The sequence below is a fragment of the Coregonus lavaretus genome, assembly GCF_964263955.1.
Source record: "Coregonus lavaretus genome assembly, chromosome: 1".
NCBI classification, from domain to species: Eukaryota; Metazoa; Chordata; class Actinopteri; order Salmoniformes; family Salmonidae; genus Coregonus; species Coregonus lavaretus.
Genome location: NC_139988.1, coordinates 55783949 through 55806812, shown reverse-complemented (window position 1 = coordinate 55806812; position 22864 = coordinate 55783949). Strand labels below are relative to the sequence as shown.

Below are 22864 nucleotides of genomic sequence, written 5' to 3'. Positions count from 1 at the left end.
GGAAAGATGAACGGAGCAAAGTACAGAGAGATCCTTGATGAAAACCTGCTCCAGAGAGCTCAGGACCTCAGACTGGGGCAAAGGTTCACCTTCCAACAGGACAACGACCCTAAGCACACAGCCAAGACAACGCAGGAGTGGCTTCGGGACAAGTCTCTGAATGTCCTTGAGTGGCCCAGCCAGAGCACGGACTTGAACCCGATCGAGCATCTCTGGAGAGATATGAAAATAGCTGTGCAGCGACGCTCCCCATCCAACCTGACAGAACTTGAGAGGTTCTGCAGAGAATAATGGGAGAAACTACCCAAATACAGGTGTGCCAAGCTTGTAGCGTCATACCCAAGAAGACTCGAGGCTGTAATCGCTGCCAAAGGGTGTCAGGTAAGGTAGAGGTGATATGATCCTTAACTAGCCTCTCAAAGCACTTCATGATGACAGAAGTGAGTGCAACGGGGTGATAGTCATTTAGTTCAGTTACCTTTGCTTTCTTGGGTCCAGGAACAATGGTGGACATCTTGAAGCAAGTGGGGACAGCAGACTGGGATAGGGAGAGATTGAATATGTCCGTAAACACTCCAGCCAGCTGGTCTGCGCATGCTCTGAGGACGCGGCTAGGGATGCCGTCTGGGCCGGCAGCCTTGCGAGGGTTAACACGCTTAAATGTCTTACTCACGTCGGCCACTGAGAACGAGAGCCCACGGAGAACGAAAGTAAAGACTGTCGACTGCCTGGTCAATGGACAAAATTTAAGCATGGAGTCCATGGACACAGATACCAACTAGACACCATTCCCCAGTTTCTTTCATTTGCTGTATTATGTCATGGCATCCACTCAGATTTTGTGTATGTGAGTTTAGTCAGCAGATTAGGTCAAATCAATAACTCCCTGTCCCAAAGTCCACTTCACAACTGCTGTTCATTGTGCCTGCACATGCAGTTTACTATGCTGGTGTTTGACCAGCGTGGCCAGGAATATCAACACAGAAAGGATGTGGTTGGGGTATAGGCGGCTGTACAGTACACTGAACAGGGGTTATGTTATGCGCAGGCATAAACTACGGACAATGAACACAATTGCATTTTATCCATGGCAATTTGAATGCAGAGATACTGTGACGATATCCCGTGCCTTTAAAATTAAAAGATATCTGTGACCAACAGATGCATATATGTATTCCCAGTCACTTGAAATCCATAGATTAAGGCCTAATTTATTTATTTCAATTGACTGATTTCCTTATATGAACTGTAACTCAGTAAAATCTTTGAAATTGTTGCGTTGCGTTTATATTTTTGTTCTGGCTACGCTGGTCAAACACCAGCATGGAGTGTTTAATGTTCCTTCAGTACACAAGCACTGAGACATTAGGCACCAAATGGAATAAAACGGACTGAAACCAGGAGGGACTAACTGGTCCAATAAGAAACCCTCCTCTTTTTTCATTTTCCGTTGCGTGTCCTTATGTACACAACCTTTGGCTTTCAGAGTTAGCTACTGCTAGTAGTTACTACTGTATTATGTCTCCCACATATCCTCCCACTGTGGAAAAGGAATGCTGAGTGTCACGGACGTTGAAGGACGGGTAAGACCAAGGCGCAGCGTGAAATGCATACATGTTTATTTTATAAAATAAACACACGAACAAAAACAACAAAACAATGTAACGTGAAGTCCTCAGGCTAAACACCATACAAGCCTATACACGGAACAAGATCCCACAACTAATGATTGCAAACAGGCTACTTAAGTATGATCCCCAATCAGAGACAACGAGCGACAGCTGCCTCTGATTGGGAATCACACCCGGCTAAACATAGAAACACAATACCTAGAATGTAAACATAGAAATAATAACATAGATCTCCACACCCTGACTCAACATACAAGAGTTCCATAAGTCAGGGCATGACAGTACCCCCCCCCCCCCCCCCACCCAAAGGTGCGGTGGGCATTCCGCGGAGGCGGATCCGGCTCCGGGCGTGACGACCTCATTCTCTCAGCCTCCCCGTTGCGCCTCTGGTCTGGACCTCGGCGCGCTGCTTCCCCTCTCCTTCCTCCCACGATGCACCAAGCCCTGTCTGGACCCTGGTGTGGGAGACCCCGAACCTGGAGAGGGGCTGACGTCTGGGCCTGGATCGGCAATCCTCCCGCGATGCACCAAGCCCTGTCTGGGCCCTGGTGTGGGAGACCCCGAACCTGGAGAGGGGCTGACGTCTGGGTCAGGACTGGAGCCGCTGACCGGAGCTGGACTGTGCACCGGTGGAGCGGACTGCTCTGGCTCCGGAGTGGAGCTGCTGACTGGAGCTGTACAGAACCCCGGTGGAGCGGACTGCTCTGGTTCCGGAGTGGATCCGCTGACCGGAGCTGGACTAGGCACCGGTGGAGCGGACTGCTCTGGCTCCGGAGTGGAGCCGCTGACCGGAGCTGGACTGGACCCCGGTAGAGCGGAATGCTCTGGCTCCGGAGTGGAACTGCTGACCGGAGCTGGACTGGGCACCGGTGGAGCAGACTGCTCTGGCTCCAGAGTGGAGCAACCGACCGGAGCTGGATCAGGCACCGGTGGAGCGGACTGCTCTGGCTCCGGAGTGGAGCAGCTGACCGGGAACGGGCACGGGCCGTGCCGGACTGGACACACGCACCACTGGTCTGGTGCGAGTAGCAGGCACAGGCCGGACCGGACTAGGAACACGCACCACTGGTCTGGTGTGAGGAGCAGGAACGGCCCGGGCCGGATTGGCGACACGCACCACTGGCTTGGTGCGGGGAGCAGGCACGGGCCGTACCGGACTGGGAACACGCACCACTGGCCTGGTGCGAGGAACAGGAACGGGCCGGGCCGGACTGGGAACACGCTCCACTGGTCTGGCGCGAGGAGCAGGGACGGGCCGGGCCGGCGACACGCACCACTGGCTTGGTGCGGGGAGCAGGCACGGGCTGTACCGGACTGGGAACACGCACCACTGGTCTGGTGCGAGGAGCAGGAACGGGCCGGGCCGGATTGGCGACACGCACCGTACCGGACTGGGAACACGCACCACTGGCCTGGTGCGAGGAACAGGAACGGGCCGGGCCGGACCGGCGACACGCACCACTGGCTTGGTGCGGGGAGCAGGCACGGGCTGTACCGGACTGGGAACACGCACCACTGGTCTGGTGCGAGGAGCAGGAACGGGCCGGGCCGGATTGGCGACACGCACCACTGGCTTGGTGCGGGAAGCAGGCACGGGCCGTACCGGACTGGGGACTCACACCACTTGCTTGGTGCGGGGAGCAGGTACGGGGCGGGCCGGACTGGGAACACGCACCACTGTCTTGGTGCGAGGAGCAGGTACGGGCCGTACAGGACTGGTGAGGTGCACTGGTGACACAGTGCATAGAACCGGAGCAGGATATAGTGGACCTTGGAGGCGTACTGGAGGTCTGGAGTGTACAGCTGGCACAACCCGTCCTGGCTGGATGCCCACTTTCGCACGACACGTGTGGGGCGCTGGCACAGAACGCACTGGGCTGTGCATGCGCACTGGCGATACAGTGCATATCTCTGCATACATGGGTTCCTCAATTAACCCACGCTCCTTATGTTGCCTGACCAGCTCCTCTCTCCGTGCATCTACTTCCTCCTTCTCCCTACGAGCCTCCTGCAGTGCCTCCTCTTGAATGGAGCTCTCCCGCTCTATTCTCGCTATCAGCCCCCGTAATGTGGTGGCCTCCTCTCTTACACTGCAGATCCTTCTCTCTCTCTCGGCAATCCTCCTCCAGTGAGGACTCCTCTGGGAGCCCCCACGAGTTAGGGAACAGAAACTCATCGTCGTCGTCATCCTCCGACTCCTCAGTATAAATCTGTTCCCACTCTTCTTCCTAAGGTCGTAGGGACTCAACCTGGAAACCCACCGGGTGCAGTGGTCGGGGCTCTTCTCTCTCGCTCCCCGACCACCCCTTTAGCCCCCCAAAATTGTTTTATTGGGGCTGCCTCTCGGGCTTCCTCCTCGGCCGGCGCCTTCTGTGTTGCCGTTGCTCCTCTCCTGCCTGGGCTTCCTCCTTCGCCCAGGGTCCTTTCCCCGCAAATATCTCCTCCCAAGACCAAATCTTCCCCACCTGTGTCCAGGGTGTTTGCTCCTGGGCACGCTGCTTGGTCCGTGTTTGGTGGGATCTTCTGTCACGGACGTTGAAGGACGGGTCAGACCAAGGTGCAGCGTGAAATGCATACATGTTTATTTTATAAAATAAACACACAAACAAAAACAACAAAACAACGTAACGTGAAGTCCTCAGGCTAAACACCATATAAGCCTATACACGGAACAAGATCCCACAACTAATGATTGCAAACAGGCTACTTAAGTATTTTTATTTTATTTTTATTTCACCTTTATTTAACCAGGTAAACCAGTTGAGAACAAGTTCTCATTTACAACTGCGACCTGGCCAAGATAAAGCAAGTATGATCCCCAATCAGAGACAACGAGCGACAGCTGCCTCTGATTGGGAATCACACCCGGCCAAACATAGAAACACAATAACTAGAATGTAAACATAGAAATAATAACATAGATCTCCACACCCTGACTCAACATACAAGAGTTCCATAAGTCAGGGCGTGACACTGAGTGATTCAGACAAAGACATTGAATAATCCACAAACCTGTACATAGTCAATGAATGGAAATACTGTACAATAAAATGGTTTATAAATATGCCAGCAACAAGAACCTATATTTGTTAAACCCTTGATTACCACATATCTGGTTATTTTTTAAATCACAATATGGTTTGTGAAATGTTTTAGGCAATATTTGTAGGTGTTATTTGTTGATGGTATGCATAAAGGCTTGTAGGCCAATTTATGTACCGTATTTTCCGCACTATAAGGCGCACCGGATTATAAAGCGCACCTTCAATGAATGGCCTATTTTAGAACTGTTTTCATATATAGGGCGCACCGGATTATAAAGGCGCATAGAATAGAAGCTACTGCAGTCAAACGTTTGACTGGGGTTGCGTTATGCATCCACTAGATGGAGCTGTGCTAAAGGGAATGTCAACAAAACAGTCGGATAAAGTCAAACTTTATTAAGCGTTCTGACAACAATTTTGGGGTCTTTATACACACACAAGTGGTGTGGGACTGTGAGTAAGCACAGTACCGGTGTTTACTGACTACGGTAGCCGTAATGCTGCAAGCGGTGCGGCTTTGTAGTTTACCAGTCGTACTGAAACATTTCATTATTATTAAATTGTTTTTATTGGTTTTTCATACTGAAACATTTTGACAGAGCGCCTTGAGCGCCGTGTACAACCAGTATGGATCAACCAATTAACCAATTGATCCATATATAAGGCGCTCCGGATTATAAGGCGCACTGTCGTTTTTTGAGAAAATTAAAGGCTTTTAAGTGCGCCTTATAGTGCGGAAAATACGGTACATAATACATACTGTACTGCCATAAACAGTATGCCAACAATATATGTTTATGTTCAACATAAACCAGAAGAAAAGTACAACTGATATTGTATTTTATTTAAAAGAACCATCTTAGAAGTGCACAGCACTCACTGCCATTCTGCATGCATAGGAAGGTGTTAACATGACACATTCTCTCTCCAAATTAATGCTTGAAATACAAAACAAGAATGCAAAATATAGTTAGTGAATATTGCAGATAACACTGTTCAAGAGCAAAGAGAGACATCAAACCCATCCAGTCTCTCACTCTCCCTCCCCATACTGTCATAGCTCCATGTTGGAGATCCATCCACCCATCAAAGCAGGGAACAGCACAGGTGTAGTGCTTATTGACCTAGTAGGTTCTGCTTGGAATGTTGGCCTTGCTATCCAGAGCAGCTGAGATGGTCTGGGGGTTGCTCTGCAGAGTGGGACAGGTAGGCCAGGCTGGAGCACCTGCTGCGGGTACTGGATGTTGGCCTGGTGCAGGTACTGAGTAGGCATGGTGGTGATTGTCTGGCAAGAGGTATGGTACCCCCATCAAGGTCATGTTCATTAGGCACCAAACAGACTGACCAGAAAGGGACTCGTCGTTTTCCCTTGCAAAACGTTTTTGCTATGGTGTGCCTTAATGAACACAACCCTGGTATTAGGCAGCACCCAGCTGAGTACAGACACTCACATGACCAGTTTCTCCACACAGGGGAAAAGGTGATCCCAAGTGTATGCAGTGAGCCACTAAAGCCGAGGTGGCCTGGAAGGGGATATGTGCAGGAGGATGCGGGAGGCTGCCACAGAGGCAGCTGCCACCAGTGAGGGGGTGAACCTCAGAAACACATGATCTGAAACAATAGCTGGTAATTTACTCATTACCATGTACTGCAAAATAATATTGTGCAACAAGCCTAGCTGCGTCTTTTAACAACAGGCCTTAAGTGCAGAATGGGAAATTATGCACTTGTTCTTCCTAAAATCATCCTTTCAGAAGGCAAACACTGGTTCGAAATACAGGTTATGACAACAGATAACTTCAACTTGCCTTGAAGGGAGACCTCCAGGAAGTAGTCAGCGTACTTAGTCATGTAGAGCACTGTCTTCTCTTGGCATGCCATGGGCCAGCCATCGTGGAGATCCGCCTCGTTGACGGCTCGATGAAGTGTGCAGCTGTAGGAATGGGTCATTTTCCAGTACATATATGATGAAATGTTGAGATGGAATAACAGAATCATTATGGGCTTAAGGGAAACCTGTAACCATACCTTTTTGTATAGGAGAAGGGAAAAACAGAATAAAGCATGATCGACACTTTGTAATCCAGATGCATGCCTGGATAGTAATGACAGTCAGCACACCCTGTAATCTAATCATCTTTAAGAATGTACTCATTATTTTTTATGATACTGCTTGTATCACGCCACTAATATAACTGTGTTAAGCGTCAAAGGGGAGGGGAAACCCAGCCTAGAGAGAAACCACTTAGACTTTGGAAACAATAGTAGTGGCGTGGAACTAAAAGATGTCATTCATTTACATAAAGAGGAGTGACTCTATGTTGTGTAAGAATTAAACTGTATAAAAGGAGAGCTCCGAGTTAGGATGGGCAGTTGCTCAATGGACCAGCTCAGCGAGTTACTTTGTAATAAAGTCTATACTGAAAGCTCCGGTGTCTGAGAGATATCTTTGAGAAGTATTTCCACTACATATCTTGGCGTCACGAAAAAGATTGGCAAAAAGGGACCAGAAACTGTGAAAACCTGCGGCTGTGGACGGCTTGGGCGAACTGCTCAGCCCATGCGGGTGGATGGTTTGCTTGTACGGTTTTGTTTCATTCAGTTCGGTTAAGAGGGACTGTTCACCTGTTTCATTCAAGCTGTTCATTCGATCAGTTTGATCAATCTGTTTGTTCCGGTTGTTTTATCTGTTCATTTTGTCCAGACCTGTTTTGTTCAACCTGTTCGAGTTGTGAATGCAACCCGTTCATCTTATTTAATCAGTCTGACTCAGTTCGGGCATTCAATTCATCGGGGTCACTCAGTTGTTCATCTGGTGCATTTGTTCAAATCGTCTTATTCATCTGTTCATCCTGCTGATCGTTCTGTTTGATTCATTTGGGCGCAAGCGGCTACCTATCTGTTTGGATACCGCTCTAGTGTGTTGAGGAAGTGTATTACTAGGTGGCTGAACGGGTAGGCAAAATTCCTGTGGATACCGCTATGTTGTGTTAACGAAGTGAATCAATAAAGGGCTGAATTTGCAGGTTGTTTGTGGGAGAAACATAAAGAAAGTGTGAAAGCTTCTGTCTCTGTTGGAGAAGGGGTTGCGCACCTCTCCTGGATTGTCACATTAAAGTGACCTGGCAGAGAGGACGCACCCAGTTTGCACTGGAAAGGAAGAGCGTGAATGAGTGTGTGATTAAAATACTGAAAGTGAGAAGTGTGAAAGAAAATCTTGTCCTGGGTGGGGAAGGGGCTGCGCACCTCTCCTGGACCGTTGCTTAAGTGTAACCCGGCAGAGAGGACGCAACCAGTCTCGCACTAGGAGAGAAAAAGTGAACGGTGCGTGAATGTCAATTGAAGTACTGGGAGTAGAAAAATACACGCTGCCAAGTGGTTTAGAAATAAGAAAAATAAGAGTAAAAAGACGATTTATGAGATTAGCTACAAAAAGGTGGTGGATCTCAGGAGAAGTAAGCGTACTATGAAAAAAACGAACACACATTTACAATAACTGAGTTTTGGCTAGGATAATCAAGATTGTGGACAGATTATCAATAGGAAAAGTGAATAACAGGATAAAAAGAAACTAGGGAACAAATAATAATACGGATATTACAGGAAGCCAAAAAGGGGTTGAACTTGGGACTGGCAGCAGAAATGAGTAAAACAGCGGTAGAAATTTTAAGTGCCAGGTATCCTCTGTGCAAAGAGGAGCTGATAAGAGATCTCCAAAAAATGGGAACAGCACACCAAAAAGATGGGCACCAAATGGCTAGAAGGAGGAACGCTTGACGTCTCGGTGTGTGAATAAATGGAAACACTTTTTTAAAAAACGATATAACAAATGACACAGGAAAGAAAAGAAAGGCCAAAAGGAGAAAGACAAAAAGAGGTACTAAAGATTTTCAAGCAGAAGGACATATGGAAAACATATGGAAAGCTAGAAACATGTTGAAAAAGGATTATGAAAAAACAAGTGGAAAGAAAGTATAATGGTCCACGGGACCCCCGCCATACACCAGCGGGCAATATCCCCTGGTATCTGGGGTGGTGGAGATAAAGGGAGAAGTAGAGTTGGATAATGAGAGGGAAATTTCTGCTGCATCCACTCAAAGGAGAGAAAAGGACCTGGAAAGGACAGGGGAGAAAGAACAAGAAACAGGGAGGGACCCAGGGAAAAAGTTCAATTGCTGTGAAGGATTGAGAGTGGCCTTGGAAAAAATGAAGGTGAGAAAGGAGGAAGATGAGGAATCCCTGGACGGATATATGGTAACTGATATTGAAATAAAAAGTGGGGAAGTAGAAAGAGAAATAAGAAAACTAGAAAAACAGCTAAGCAGGAAGAGGGAAAGAACAGAACAAAGAGAACAAGAGAACAGGCCTGTAAGGAACAAGACGGGGAGAGCAGAGAAGAGACAGCCAGCTTTAGGAACATAATGTATGGTAGAGAGAGAGAAAGAGGAGGGCTGCAAGAAAGAAAGACACTGAAAAAACCTACAAGACCTGGTGCACAATACCCAATCCTAATAAAAGGTACCCAGGGGCATTATGTACCGTGGGGATCACAGGACCTGGAAGGACAGGACCTCAGCCCGCCTGCCAGATTTGCATGATGGGGCAGGTAAATGGATAAGGACCTTTGAGGAACAAACCATGGGGAAACTGCTGGCTGTGGGGGATCTAAAGGCACTGTTGGCAAGGGTGGTGGGAGTGGCAAAGATGGAGGATGTACTGTGGAACAGCGGCCTGAGGATGGCAGTGGGAGATACGCTAGGAGACAGAATGAACTTGGACACATACCGCCCTGAATTCTGGCGAGCATTGAGACTGGAATACCCAGCAAGAATTGATCCCAAGTCACTAAAAGGGGAAGCACTGGGTGAAACAGAGAATCCAGCTGCCTATCTACATGGACAGCTGAAACAATAGAGACTGGAAACAGAACGAGATTCAGAGGGGGATCCACTGATGACAACCTTGTTCCGAAATTCAGTGATAGAGGCCATGCCCCAGCTGGTGAAAAGCAGGCTGGAGGATGTGGTGGGACTAACCTCAAAATCACACAAAGAATTCTGTGACCATGTGATACACACAGTAGAAAAACACAGGAAGGATGAACAAAGACTTACAGAACAGGGGAGAGACATTCAGAGAAAGTTGACTCAACTCCAGCTGGAAGAACTGAAAAACAAAGGGAAGAAGAAAGTCCAGGCTCCAGTAACAGCACCAGTGCCTGAGACAGGAACGGTTGCTGCAGTATCCTCCGGAGGGCCACAACTGCTTCCTGCGCCACAGGCCCAAGTGCAACCCACACCACCAGTAGTGAATGTGTATGCACAACAACCCCAGCAATGGAATAACAGCAGTAGACAACAAAAACCTCCTCAAAACAATCAGAGAGGAGGGAACCAGGGCCCGCAGGGGCCACCAGGGATCTGTTGGGGATGCCAACAGCCAGGACATACCAAATGGAACTGCCCCACAAACCCCTGGCAACAACAAGGGAAAAGGAACCAAAATAACTGGAAGCAGGCTGGTGGCTGGCAACAACATCAAAGACAGTCACAAGGTCCTGTGAACCCATGGGCAGGACCCAATCAGGGGTACTAGGGGTGCCCAGAGAGTCCTACAGGGGAGGGTCAGTTACCAGTGCTAACTACACGAGCTGATCAGAAACCTATGCTGCAGGTTCAAATAGAAAATAGAGGCACACCCATGATGATAGATACTGGAGCCACTTACACTTGTGTAAGTCCAAATTATGCCTCTCACCTCCCCATGTCTGGCAAATATGCAAAAACTGTAGGATTCTCAGGACAAACACAGCTAATTCCAATGACAGCTCCAGTTCGCTTCACAGCTGATGATAAATCCGCAACCCTCCCTATATTAGTATCAGAGCACACCCCTGTTAATTTATTAGGAAGGGATGCTCTATGTAAAATGGGCATACAAATTCGGTGTTCCCCCAAAGGGGTGATTATAGATAAAGTAGGGTTAAACTTGCAAATGATAATGACAGGGGGCACAGCAAATGTATATTGGTTAGGAGGCATTGAAACAGAAGTGGATAAGGCAATTAGGAAATGGGGTAGGTTTATTCAGGCTCAGATACCAGAAGCTGATAGAGCAAAATCAGAGTACCATTGCACAATGCAATATGATCCCTATTGTGATCATCTTCTGGAGCAGCTATGGTTGTTAAACACAAATGGGAAATCAGTACCAATTATGTCCCAGTATATAATTATAGGAAAACAGGGAGCGGCAATGGAAGTAACAGACAGGGACAGCTCAGACTTTGTGGCAAGATGGTATAATGTTTCCGGTGCTGCCCCACACATTACTTTATCATAATATAATAATATGCCATTTAGCAGACGCTTTTATCCAAAGCGACTTACAGTCACATTAGTAAATAAGGGAATAAAGGCTAAAGACCTGGGCCCCATGATGAAACGAGCAAAAGCAAGTCAATGGGACAAAACAGACAACCCGTTGATTTATCACTCAAAAGATAGAGCCTTTGTTAAAATATTGACTACCACAGTAATGACTGAAGACCCAAGGGAGGTAGAAGTTACAGCCAAACAGCAAATACAGTTAGGGGAAGCAACAGAACCAGAAAACCAGCAAAAACAGGTAATGGAAAGAAACATACCGGATGGGGTATGGTCACAACATGATACAGATGTTGGATTGGTAAAATCAGCAAGTCCTATATGCGTCAAGATAAAACCAGATGGTAAGCCCCATTGGAAGGCTCAATACCATATGAAACCTGAGGCAGAAGAAGGTATTAGCATGACAATTGAGGGACTAATAAAAGCAGGGGTGCTAATAGAAACACAAAGTTGTTGCAACACACCTCTGTTACCGGTTCTAGTCCATGATTTTAAGGGCAGTAAATGACATAGTACAAGACTGGCCTGCTGAAGTTCCAAACCCTCACACGCTGCTGACCAATGTTCCCCCGGAAGGCAAGTACTTTACAGTAATTTATCTATGTGGAGCGTTTTATAGTGTGCCCCTGGCGGAAGAATGCAGACATTTGTTTGCATTTACAGTGGGGAGAACAAGTATTTGATACACTGCCGATTTTGCAGGTTTTCCTACTTACAAAGCATGTAGAGGTCTGTAATTTTTATCATAGGTACACTTCAACTGTGAGAGACGGAATCTAAAACAAAAATCACATCTATGATTTTTAAGTAATTAATTTGCATTTTATTGCATGACATAAGTATTTGATACATCAGAAAAGCAGAACTTAATATTTGGTACAGAAACCTTTGTTTGCAATTACAGAGATCATACGTTTCCTGTAGGTCTTGACCAGTTTTGCACACACTGCAGCAGGGATTTTGGCCCACTCCTCCATACAGACCTTCTCCAGATCCTTCAGGTTTCGGGGCTGTCGCTGGGCAATACGGACTTTCAGCTCCCTCCAAAGATTTTCTTTGGGTTCAGGTCTGGAGACTGGCTAGGCCACTCCAGGACCTTGAGATGCTTCTTACGGAGCCACTCCTTAGTTGCCCTGGCTGTGTGTTTCGGGTCGTTGTCATGCTGGAAGACCCAGCCACGACCCATCTTCAATGCTCTTACTGAGGGAAGGAGGTTGTTGGCCAAGATCTCGTGATACATGGCCCCATCCATCCTCCCCTCAATACGGTGCAGTCGTCCTGTCCCCTTTGCAGAAAAGTATCCCCAAAGAATGATGTTTCCACTTCCATGCTTCACAGTTGGGATGGTGTTCTTGGGGTTGTACTCATCCTTCTTCTTCCTCCAAACACGGCGAGTGGAGTTTAGACCAAAAAGCTCTATTTTTGGCTCATCAGACCACATGACCTTCTCCCATTCCTCCTCTGGATCATCCAGATGGTCATTGGCAAACTTCAGACAGGCCTGGACATGCGCTGGCTTGAGCAGGGGGACGTTGCGTGCGCTGCAGGATTTTAATCCATGACGCCATAGTGTGTTACTAATGGTTTTCTTTGAGACTGTGGTCCCAGCTCTCTTCAGGTCATTGACCAGGTCCTGCCGTGTAGTTCTGTTCTGATCCCTCACCTTCCTCATGATCATTGATGGCCCACGAGGTGAGATCTTGCATGGAGCCCCAGACCGAGGGTGATTGACCGTCATCTTGAACTTCTTCCATTTTCTAATAATTGTCCATTTTCTAATAATCTAACAGTTGTTGCCTTCTCACCAAGCTGCTTGCCTATTGTCCTGTAGCCCATCCAGCCTTGTGCAGGTCTACAATTTTATCCCTGATGTTCTTACACAGCTCTCTGGTCTTGGCCATTGTGGAGAGGTTGGAGTCTGTTTGATTGAGTGTGTGGACAGGTGTCTTTTATACAGGTAACGAGTTCAAACAGGTGCAGTTAATACAGGTAATGAGTGGAGAACAGGAGGGCTTCTTAAAGAAAAACTAACAGGTCTGTGAGAGACGGAATTCTTACTGGTTGGTAGGTGATCAAATACTTATGTCATGCAATAAAATGCAAATTAATTACTTAAAAATCATACAATGTGATTTTCTGGATTTTTGTTTTAGATTCCGTCTCTCACAGTTGAAGTGTACCTATGATAAAAATGACAGACCTCTACATGCTTTTTAAGCAGGAAAACTTGCAAAATCGGCAGTGTATCAAATACTTGTTCTCCCCACTGTACGTACAAAGGAAAACAGTACACATACACCCGCATGCCACAGGGGTTTAACACTCGCCTCATGTGTTTAATCAGGTGCTAAGAGCGGAACTGGAATGACTTAATACTTGAAGGAACATTGATTCAGTATGTAGATGATCTGTTGATTTGTGCCTCCTCCTTGGAACAATGCCATGCTGATTCTATGAAGGTCTTAAAACGACTGGCAGAAGGAGGACACAAGGTGTCAAAAACAAAACTCCAATACTGCCGATCCCAAGTTGAATACCTAGGACGAACAATAGCACATGGAACAAAGGAAATAGCACCAGGACAACTAGAAGGGATTAGCAAAGTGCCACTTCCTCAAACAGTGGTCCATATTATGACATTTTTAGGAATGACTGGATTTAGCTCAGACTGGATAGAGGAGTATGTGGTTAAGACAGCTCCTCTGCGAGAAATTATGAAAGAAGCAGGACAGCTAAACCTTAGGGCAAGTCTTGAATGGAACAGTGATGCCCTAATTGCATTTGAAACGCTGAAGAAAGAGATGCAGTCCGCTCCAGCTCTGGCAGCCCCAGATTACACAAAACCATTCCTGCTATATGTGACAAATAGGTGTGATAGGTATGCGGCGGCAGTACTTATGCAAGAAACATGCAGTGGAAGACGCAAACAACCCATTGCATATTATAGTACCAAATTGGATTCCGTTGCCCAGGGATACCCACCCTGTTATCAAGGCTTAGGTGCACTACAATATGCATATGATAAAGCATCTACCATCACCATGGGATATCCAATAACAATACACACACACACCATAAAATAGTGGAGTTAATAGAGCAGGGAAAATTTGTCTTAACCAATGCTAGAACCTTAGAATATATGACCCTACTAACCTATCCAGACGTTTCCATTAAAACGGTGCAGTACGGTGAACCCAGCTGAAATAATTCCTTTAGAATTTGAGGGACAAGCATATGACTGTGTAGCAGAATTTCTGATGTTTACCAGACTTAGACCAGACCTAGAGTCAACCCCATTTCTTAACACGGGGAAAGGGTACATAGAATAATATTTTGTGGATGGGTCTTGCTATAAAGATCATACGGGAAATCATGCAGGTTATGCAATGGTACGAGAACAAGGAAGGAGTTTAAAGAAGTGATAGCAGAATACTGTCCACAGCCATGCTCAGCCCAGTTAGCCGAACTAAAAGCACTTACCGCAGCCTGCACTCTAGGAAATAGGAAGACAGTTAACATATATACTGATTCGGCATATGTACATGGGGTATGCCACCTATTTGGGGCAGTCTGGAAACAACGAGGATTTAGGAAAAGTAATGGTACACCCATCCAACATCACAAGCAGATCGTAGAAATAATGACGGCATTAATGTACCCCACAAAACTGGCAATAATAAAATGTCAGGCGCACAAGAAAGGAAATGGGCTTGTGATTAAAGGCAATAATGCGGCTGATGAAGCTGCCAAAAAAGCATCTAAATGTACCATCCCGGTATTAACAGTCATTATTGAATCTATACCACAACCAGATGATATAATTAAGATGCAGGCAAGAGCAGGAACTTATGAACAAACAATGTGGCACCAAAGACGTGCCACAAAAGAGATTACGGGACTATGGAGGTCTCATGAAGGGACCATAGTAGCGCCCACCATGTTGCTTAATATGATGATAACAGATGTGCATGGTTTTGACCATTGCGAAAGCGTGGAAGTGGTGAGGAAAATTAAAAAACAAGGATACTGGTCGCCATATTTGCAAGCAATGGTAGATGATGCATTGGCAAAATGTGATGTTTGCGTGCCAAATAATGTGCGTAAAGGCATAACCACGCCTATAGGTCACATACCAGTCCCAGAATGACCATTTCGACACCGAGTCATGGATTATGTGGACATGATGAAAAAGATAAATGGCAAAAAATACATCCTAGTGATAATAGATAGATTTAGCAGATGGGTAGAGGCGGTACCATCAGCAGATCGAGGATCAGGGACAGTAATTACATTTTTTACCAGAGAAGTAATACCCAGGTTTGGAATACTGACAGAAATTAGCTCAGACAATGGGTCAGCATTTATTCAGAAAATGGTAAAACAAGTGCTACAGCAGTTAACGATTAAGCAAAGACTGGGATGTGTATATCACCACAGTCGCAAGGGATGGTTGAGAGAATAAATGGAACCCTCAAGGCTAAATTGAATAAAATCTGTACTAGTGCAAAACTTAACTGGGTGGATGCACTGCCACTTGCTTTAATGAGCTATCGCATGCAAACTAACAGAAATACACACCTAACCCCGCATGAAATGCTTACAGGTCGACCCATGCCGGTGCCTGTTCTAAGAGGACCCTATAATGGTCCCTCATTGGAACAATTAGAAATGGAACTTAAAGCATATGTGAGACAACTAACTGCTATACATAAAGTTATTTATCGCCAGGAAAAAAGGCGAGAACCGTAACCCAGACCAGAGGAACCAGGCCCGGTGATACCAGGAGACCAGGTCTACATCCGAGTGTTCTGCAGAAAGAGGAACGAGCCCAGGAGAGAAGGACCATACATGGTGATCCGAGCAACACCCACGGCGATACAGGTGGAAGGAAGTACGATTTGGTACCATCTGAACCACTGCACCAGGGTCCCAAAGGGAACCACGAGGTAGCTGAGGATGTTGAGGCACCAGGTGGGGTCCAAGAAGAAGAAGAAGCAAGTACGAGCCTCAGCACAAACATCGAAGGCCAGCAGATACTCCCTCCTGAAAATCCAGAGAGTCAGGGGATGGGGCGTGATGACGTGTGGAATACTACTAATGGGATACCTGTTATGGCAGGTGCCCCAAACACAGGCAATGACCCAGGCAACGGAGGGACAACAGGAGTTAGAGGGAAAGTGTCTTCCCTACCATCGAAGAAAGTGACTTCCCTACCATCGAAGAAAGTGACTTCCCCACCATTGACTTCTCTGCCCTTCAATGGTCCCCCTAGTAACAAATGGAAACCAGAACAGTTGAAAAACTGATCAGGTTCTGCACACAGGATGGCCAAAATTAGGCAGATGCCAAATAGAAGGGTACGTGCTAATGAGGATTAAATGCCTTAAAGACCATTGTGTATAAATAAAATACAAAAGAGATAGAACATGCAAAAAATTATGGATATAAAACAAACCAAACGTCTCATGATCCCACCAATACCTGAGAAACTAACTCCTGAAACTAAAATGAAAGTATGTAGTCTAGCGGTCCTAATGGCAAAAATACCTCAGCAAGTGGAGGTCACTGTAACCACACCTTTTTGTATAGGAGAAGGGAAAAACAGAATAAAGCATGATTGACACTTTGTAATCCAGATGCATGCCTGGATAGTAATGACAGTCAGCACACCCTGTAATCTAATCATCTTTAAGAATGTACTCATTATTTTTTATGATACTGCTTGTATCACGCCACTAATATAACTGTGTTAAGCGTCAAAGGGGAGGGGAAACCCAGCCTAGAGAGAAGCCACTTAGACTTTGGAAACAATAGTGGCGTGGAACTAAAATATGTCATTCATTTACATAAATAGGAGTGACTATGTATGTTGTGTAAGAATGAAACTGTATAAAAGGAGAGCTCCGAGTTAGGATGGGCAGCTCCATGGACCAGCTCGGCTTGTTACTGTGTAATAAAGTCTATACTGAATTCACAAGCTCCGGTGTCTGAGAGATATATTTGAGAAGTATTTCCACGACATGGGCAGGTACAGGTTCAACTGGAAGGTCTCCAGCAGGAGGAACTCCATGTGCAGCAGGCCCTGCTTGGTCAACACCAAATTAATGGAGCTCATGCAGCCCAGGCAGTTAAGAGTCTCCAGCTTAGGAACCCGGTCCTCTCTCTGTCCTCAAACTTACCTACAGACGGGGGGAAATAATCACAAGGCTTAGTGAGTTTCACAAATTATGAGTTTAAAGGCTTAGTGGACCACAGCAATTGGAAGTTTGGCCATGCAGAGGCTTGCAAGGAAGCAGTCACAAACGTACTAGCCAAAAGCAAGCAGGAGAGTGTGACCATGTGAAGATGTTGCACCATTATGTAATAGCAGTCCATGAAAAGTTCCAGTAAGTAGAGAGCAAGGTGTCTGGCTGCTGGACACAGCTGGTAGCGTTGGCTTACAATGGCTATGAGGTCTGCAAAGTAGGTTGAGCTGGAGGGACTGGCCTTTGTAGGAGGGCAACTTGAGTTCCTGAAAAAAAGTGCATGTCATGTTATCTTATGAGATCTCTGATCTTGGACACCCAGAACTATCTCGCGTAATTGCGTCAGATGCTCGATTAAGGTCTGGGGGGAGATGTATGAGACTAGCGAAGTCTGCACCCCCCTAAACTGAAACTCTTAACCAGTTTTGGGCAAGTCTATGGGCCAAATGTCCCATCCCCTTTCGAAATTCGAAAGATGCAAGCACCTGCGAAATCGTGATTTGTCCAAATGATCAGTGATTAAAAATCTGGGCACCGGAACCAAGTTCCTTGTTAGTCATCGCATCCCACAGTCTGTTGACAGATGCTCCGATTCCATTTATGTTACCTGCATCTGTCCACGAGAGATTGCTGATAAATGCCAGATCTTACAATGCCTGAATAGGTACTTTACGTATCAGCTAACCACATCATAGGTTATAGCAATCTGGTGCTCTGGTGAAAGCATGCAACCAGTGGCGTGCGGTGAGGTTGGTTGCTGGGTAGGCAATGGCTATTATCAAAGCCAGAATTACTCACAAATAAACCTTGATGAAACCAAAGTTCACCATAAAACAGATCGCTCCGACAACCAGAGTGAGAGACGATTAACCAAAATTGACAACAACAAACATTAACCAAATGTAAATACCAATGTAGCCAAGATACACAAGTGATAGCCTCTGAATTAGGGCTGGGCGAATTGGGCAAAATATATCACAATATTTTCCAATTTCTTTATGGTATCATGGTATTTTATGTTTTTGAATAATAAAAGTTCTACATTTGTTTCTTGAGTTGTGCATGACCCTAGGGTAGCAACACATACAGTGCATTCGGAAAGTATTCAGACCCCTTGACTTTTTCCACATTTTGTTACGTTACAGCCTTATTCTAAAATGGATTAAATAAAAATGTCCTCATCAATCCCACACACAATAGCCCATATTGATCAAGCGAAAACAGTTTTTTTGAAATTTTTGCAAATGTATTCAAAACAAAAAAACTGAAATACCTTATTTACATAAGTATTTAGACCCTTTGCTATGAGACTCGAAATTGAGCTCAGGTGCATCCTGTTTCCATTGATCATCCTTGAGGTGTTTCTACAACTCGATTGGAGTCCACCTGTGGTAAATTCAATTGATTGGACATGATTTGGAAAGGCATACACCTGTTTATATAAGGTCCCACAGTTGACAGTGCATGTCAGAGCAAAAACCAAGCCATGAGGTCAAAGGAATTGTCCGTAGAGCTCTGAGACAGGATTGTGTCGAGGCACAGATCTGGGGAAGGGTACCAAAACATTTATGCAGCATTGAAGGCCCCCAAGAACACAGTAGCCTCCATCATTCTTAAATGGAAGAAGTTTGGAACAACCAAGACTCTTCCTAGAGCTGGCCGCCCGGCCAAACTGAGCAATCGGGGGAGAAGGGCCTTGGTCAGGAAGGTGACCAATGAATAATGTGGAAATTTAGCAAGTTGAGGAGACTAAACTGCTTCGAGTAACCCTGAATTGTAAAACATATTGATACAACAGTAGCTAGGATGGGGAGAAGTATGTCTATAATAAAGCGCTGCTTTGCATTCTTAACAGCACTATCAAGGCAGGTCCTACAGGCCCTAGTTTTGTCGCACCTGGACTACTGTTCAGTCGTGTGGTCAGGTTCCACAAAGAGGCAGAACAAGGCAGCATGGCTGGCCCTTGGATGGTGGTGTCAGCATCATGCTGTGGGGATGTTTTTCAGTGGCAGGGACTGGGAGACTAGTCATGATCGAGGGAAAGATGAACGGAGCAAAGTACAGAGAGATCCTTGAGGAAAACCAAATCTTGTGTTTGTATGCATGTGTCACGATCGTTCACAGTATGGTCCCCAATCAGAGACAACGAGCGACAGCTGCCTCTGATTGGGAACCAAACCGGCCAACATAGATCTAGACGAGGTCCAGACCAGACCAGGGGCGCAACAGGGAGGCGGAGAGTAAGTGGTCATCACGCCCTGAGCCGGATCCGCCTCCGAGGCGGAATGCCCACCCGGCCCCTACCCTGTTATGTTTATGTTGTGCGGTCAGAGTCCGCACCTTTGGGGGGGGGGGGGGTACTGTCACGCCCTGACTCTGGGTACTGGTGACTCTGGGTACTGGTATTTGTTGAGTCAGGGTGTGTATTTTCTGTGTGGTTATGTTCTATGTTGGATTTTCTAGGTTTAGATCTAGATCGTCTAGATCTATGTTGGCCGGTTTGGTTCCCAATTAGAGGCAGTTGTCGCTCGTTGTCTCTGATTGGGGGCCATACTTAGGTAGCCTATTGGCACTAGTGGGTTGTTCCGTGTAGGTATGTTTTGTGTTCTACCTTGGACTTCACGTTTCGTTTGTTTATTGTTTTGTCGGTTGTTTATTCATTAAAATAAACATGTACGCATATCACGCTGCGCCTTGGTCCGTCCCGTCTGTGAACGATCGTGACACATGCATACAAACACAAGATTTGGTTTTCCTTAAGGATCTCTCTGTACTTTGCTCCGTTCATCTTTCCCTCGATCATGACTAGTCTCCCAGTCCCTGCCACTGAAAAACATCCCCACAGCATGATGCTGACACCACCATGCTTCACCTTAGGGATGGTGCCAGGTTTCCTCCAGACGTGACACTTAGCATTCAGGCCAAAGAGTTCAATCTTCATTTCATCAGACCAGAGAATCTTGTTTCTCATGGTCTGAGAGTCCTTTAGGTGCCTTTTGGCAAACTCCAAGCGGGCTGTCATAAGCCTTTTACTGAGGAGTGGCTTCCGTCTGGCAACTCTACCATAAAGGCCTGATTGGTGGAGTGCTGCAGAGATGGTTGTCCTTCTGGAAGGTTCTCCCATCTCCACAGAGGAACTCTGGAGCTCTGTCAGAGTGACCATCGGGTTCTTGGTCAACTCCATGACCAAGGCCCTTCTCCCCCGATTAACTCAGTTTGGCTGGGCGACCAGCTCTAGGAAGAGTCTTGGTTGTTCCAAACTTCTTCCATTTAAGAATGATGGAGGCCACTTTGTTCTTGGGGACCTTCAATGCTGCAGACATTTTTTCGTACCCTTCCCCAGATCTGTGCCTCAACACAATCCTGTCTCGGAGCTCTACGGACAATTCCTTCGATCTCATGGCTTGGTTTTTGCTCTGACATGCACTGTCAACTGTGGGACCTTATATAGACAGGTGTGTGCCTTTCCAAATCATGTCCAATCAATTGAATTTACCACAGGTGGCCTCCAATCAAGTTGTAGAAAAATCTCAAGGATGATCAATGGAAACAGGATGCACCTGAGCATCTGATGTACATGTAGCTATCTTGGCATTTTAACTGTAGACTCTTACCAGTGTATGGATTATGATAATTCACGGCTACACTTTGCATGTAGTCCATGATGAAAATATTAGTAAATCCAATGGATCTTTCAAATATCCACGGTAGCAGAGAGCAGGATGTGCCATTTGACAGAGAAGCCTTGAGTGACAGAATGGACTCTCTTTCTCGTGAATATCCCAGCCCCCTCATTATCTCAACCAATCATGGCTCAGCAAGATTCTGTATTTTCTTCATGTCTAAACAACTTTGTAATTTCACATTTTATTTATAGATTACATAAGAGTTTGTTATTAAGGCACACGAAATATCACATGTTCAAGAAGGCATTTCTGCAAAAAATACGTTCAAATGCCTCTCCTGTGAAGTAGTAATGTGTATCATACGCCCAGCTTTCTGTAACGGGTCACAAATAGTTATATGTCAAAACATATTCAGCCAGCTCTAGAATAAAATTTGTTGGGTATTCGTTGGTATCTCGGTCTCTCAGGTAGTGAGCTAGGGCCGTGTGTGGGGAATGCTGGTGTACAGTCTCTAATAAAGAAAGGTGCCCCATGAGTAATATCAGCTATTACATCAAAACAGGAAATGTCCATTTCAGAATGAATCAACTTAATGTCTGAAATTAATGGCTGGGAAAGTACTGTATTGTGTAGCCTATACCATGATATTTACCCCATCCCAAGATACAGTTTCAGGTAGACCTGGTTCTAATTTGATGGATAGTCATTGTAAATTCATGTCTCCCATTCAAATACAAAAAAGCTTCAGTTGCTTCAGCTGAATGGTGGTAGATAGGCCTAAGATGTAGTGTCCTACGTTCATGATCTGGTGGATTTACACAGCAGTATAGGAGGAATCAGTTTAGGCTTAGGTCAGTATGAGACACCTCTGAGTGTGCATTGTGCAGTGTTGGAGAGCGACTCTCCGATTGGGCTGATCTGTGACCGGGCATAGCAAATATAGGCGAAAAATCGCTCCAAGGTGGTCGGCTGGATTAAAAAGAGACGGACAACAATGTTACAGCCAAAAACCCAGCACAGGCTATGAGCATGAAAAATTGCTGCAAAATTAGGAGTCATTTTTATAACACTTGCCAGAAATGCATTATGATGTGGTTATTATGCATTGTAAGACTTGTCTTAAGCAAGTATTACCCCTTATGTCTTATTATAATTTCATAATGATCCTCACTAAATAACAGCTATTTTTAGTCAGTTGAAAATGTCATACATAGAGACAACTTATTATAAGGCTATTATAAGACATTATAATAATAATAAATAATAATAATGATAACTCATACATGCTTTTAACAGATAATAAATCATAGGCTTTAGGTAAAGTATTGCCATAATTTCAAGCAGCTAAATTCATATAATTTAGAATTTCAAAATAGGACTAAATGCTCTGTTGAAAAGATTTCAATTAGCACCAGTAGCGGTGCGTGGGTAAAATCACTGGGGAAGCCAAGACCCCCACCCCCCAAAAAAGCCATATTACAACCTATGTGTTGGATAATGTATCCAAGATGGCGTAGTAGTGCGGTCGTGTATTCTGTTGTGTCCTCGTGTAAATAGCCTGTTTATTTTGTTTTTTTGTCTTTTTTTTCTCATATATATTTCTCTATCTCACTTTCCATCCTTTAACTAAATATACTTTCCTGCAACCCGCCTCACCCAATGTGTAACAGAATCTATTATTTCTTTATTTTTATCAAGAACCTACGGCTGAAACTAGCCAGCTAGCCAGCTAACTAGCTACTTGCTATTAGCCACCGTTAGCGGTCTTCACCACTGTCCGTGGCCTGCACTACCTACCAGCCAGCTCTAGCCTGGACAATTATAGGCCAGTCTGCACAGCGTGCTATCGACCCAGAGCATATTGGATTTTCTGCCGGAATCACTGAATCATTGGACCTTAACACCGGACCATCGCAACTAGCTAGCTGC

General features: G+C 45.7%; 1 pseudogene across 1 annotated transcript; it reads right to left on the bottom strand.

The window, feature by feature from the left end:
- Positions 1–665: 665 nt before the first annotated feature.
- LOC311133506 (cyclin-J-like) lies at positions 666–17922 on the bottom strand (annotated as a pseudogene). Its single transcript has 7 exons — positions 17917–17922; positions 17373–17575; positions 17082–17243; positions 6484–6608; positions 6127–6286; positions 5759–6043; positions 666–681 (listed from the first exon to the last, which is right to left on the bottom strand). The product of its transcript is annotated as a cyclin-J-like (transcript).
- Between the last annotated feature and the right edge of the window lie 4942 nt (positions 17923–22864).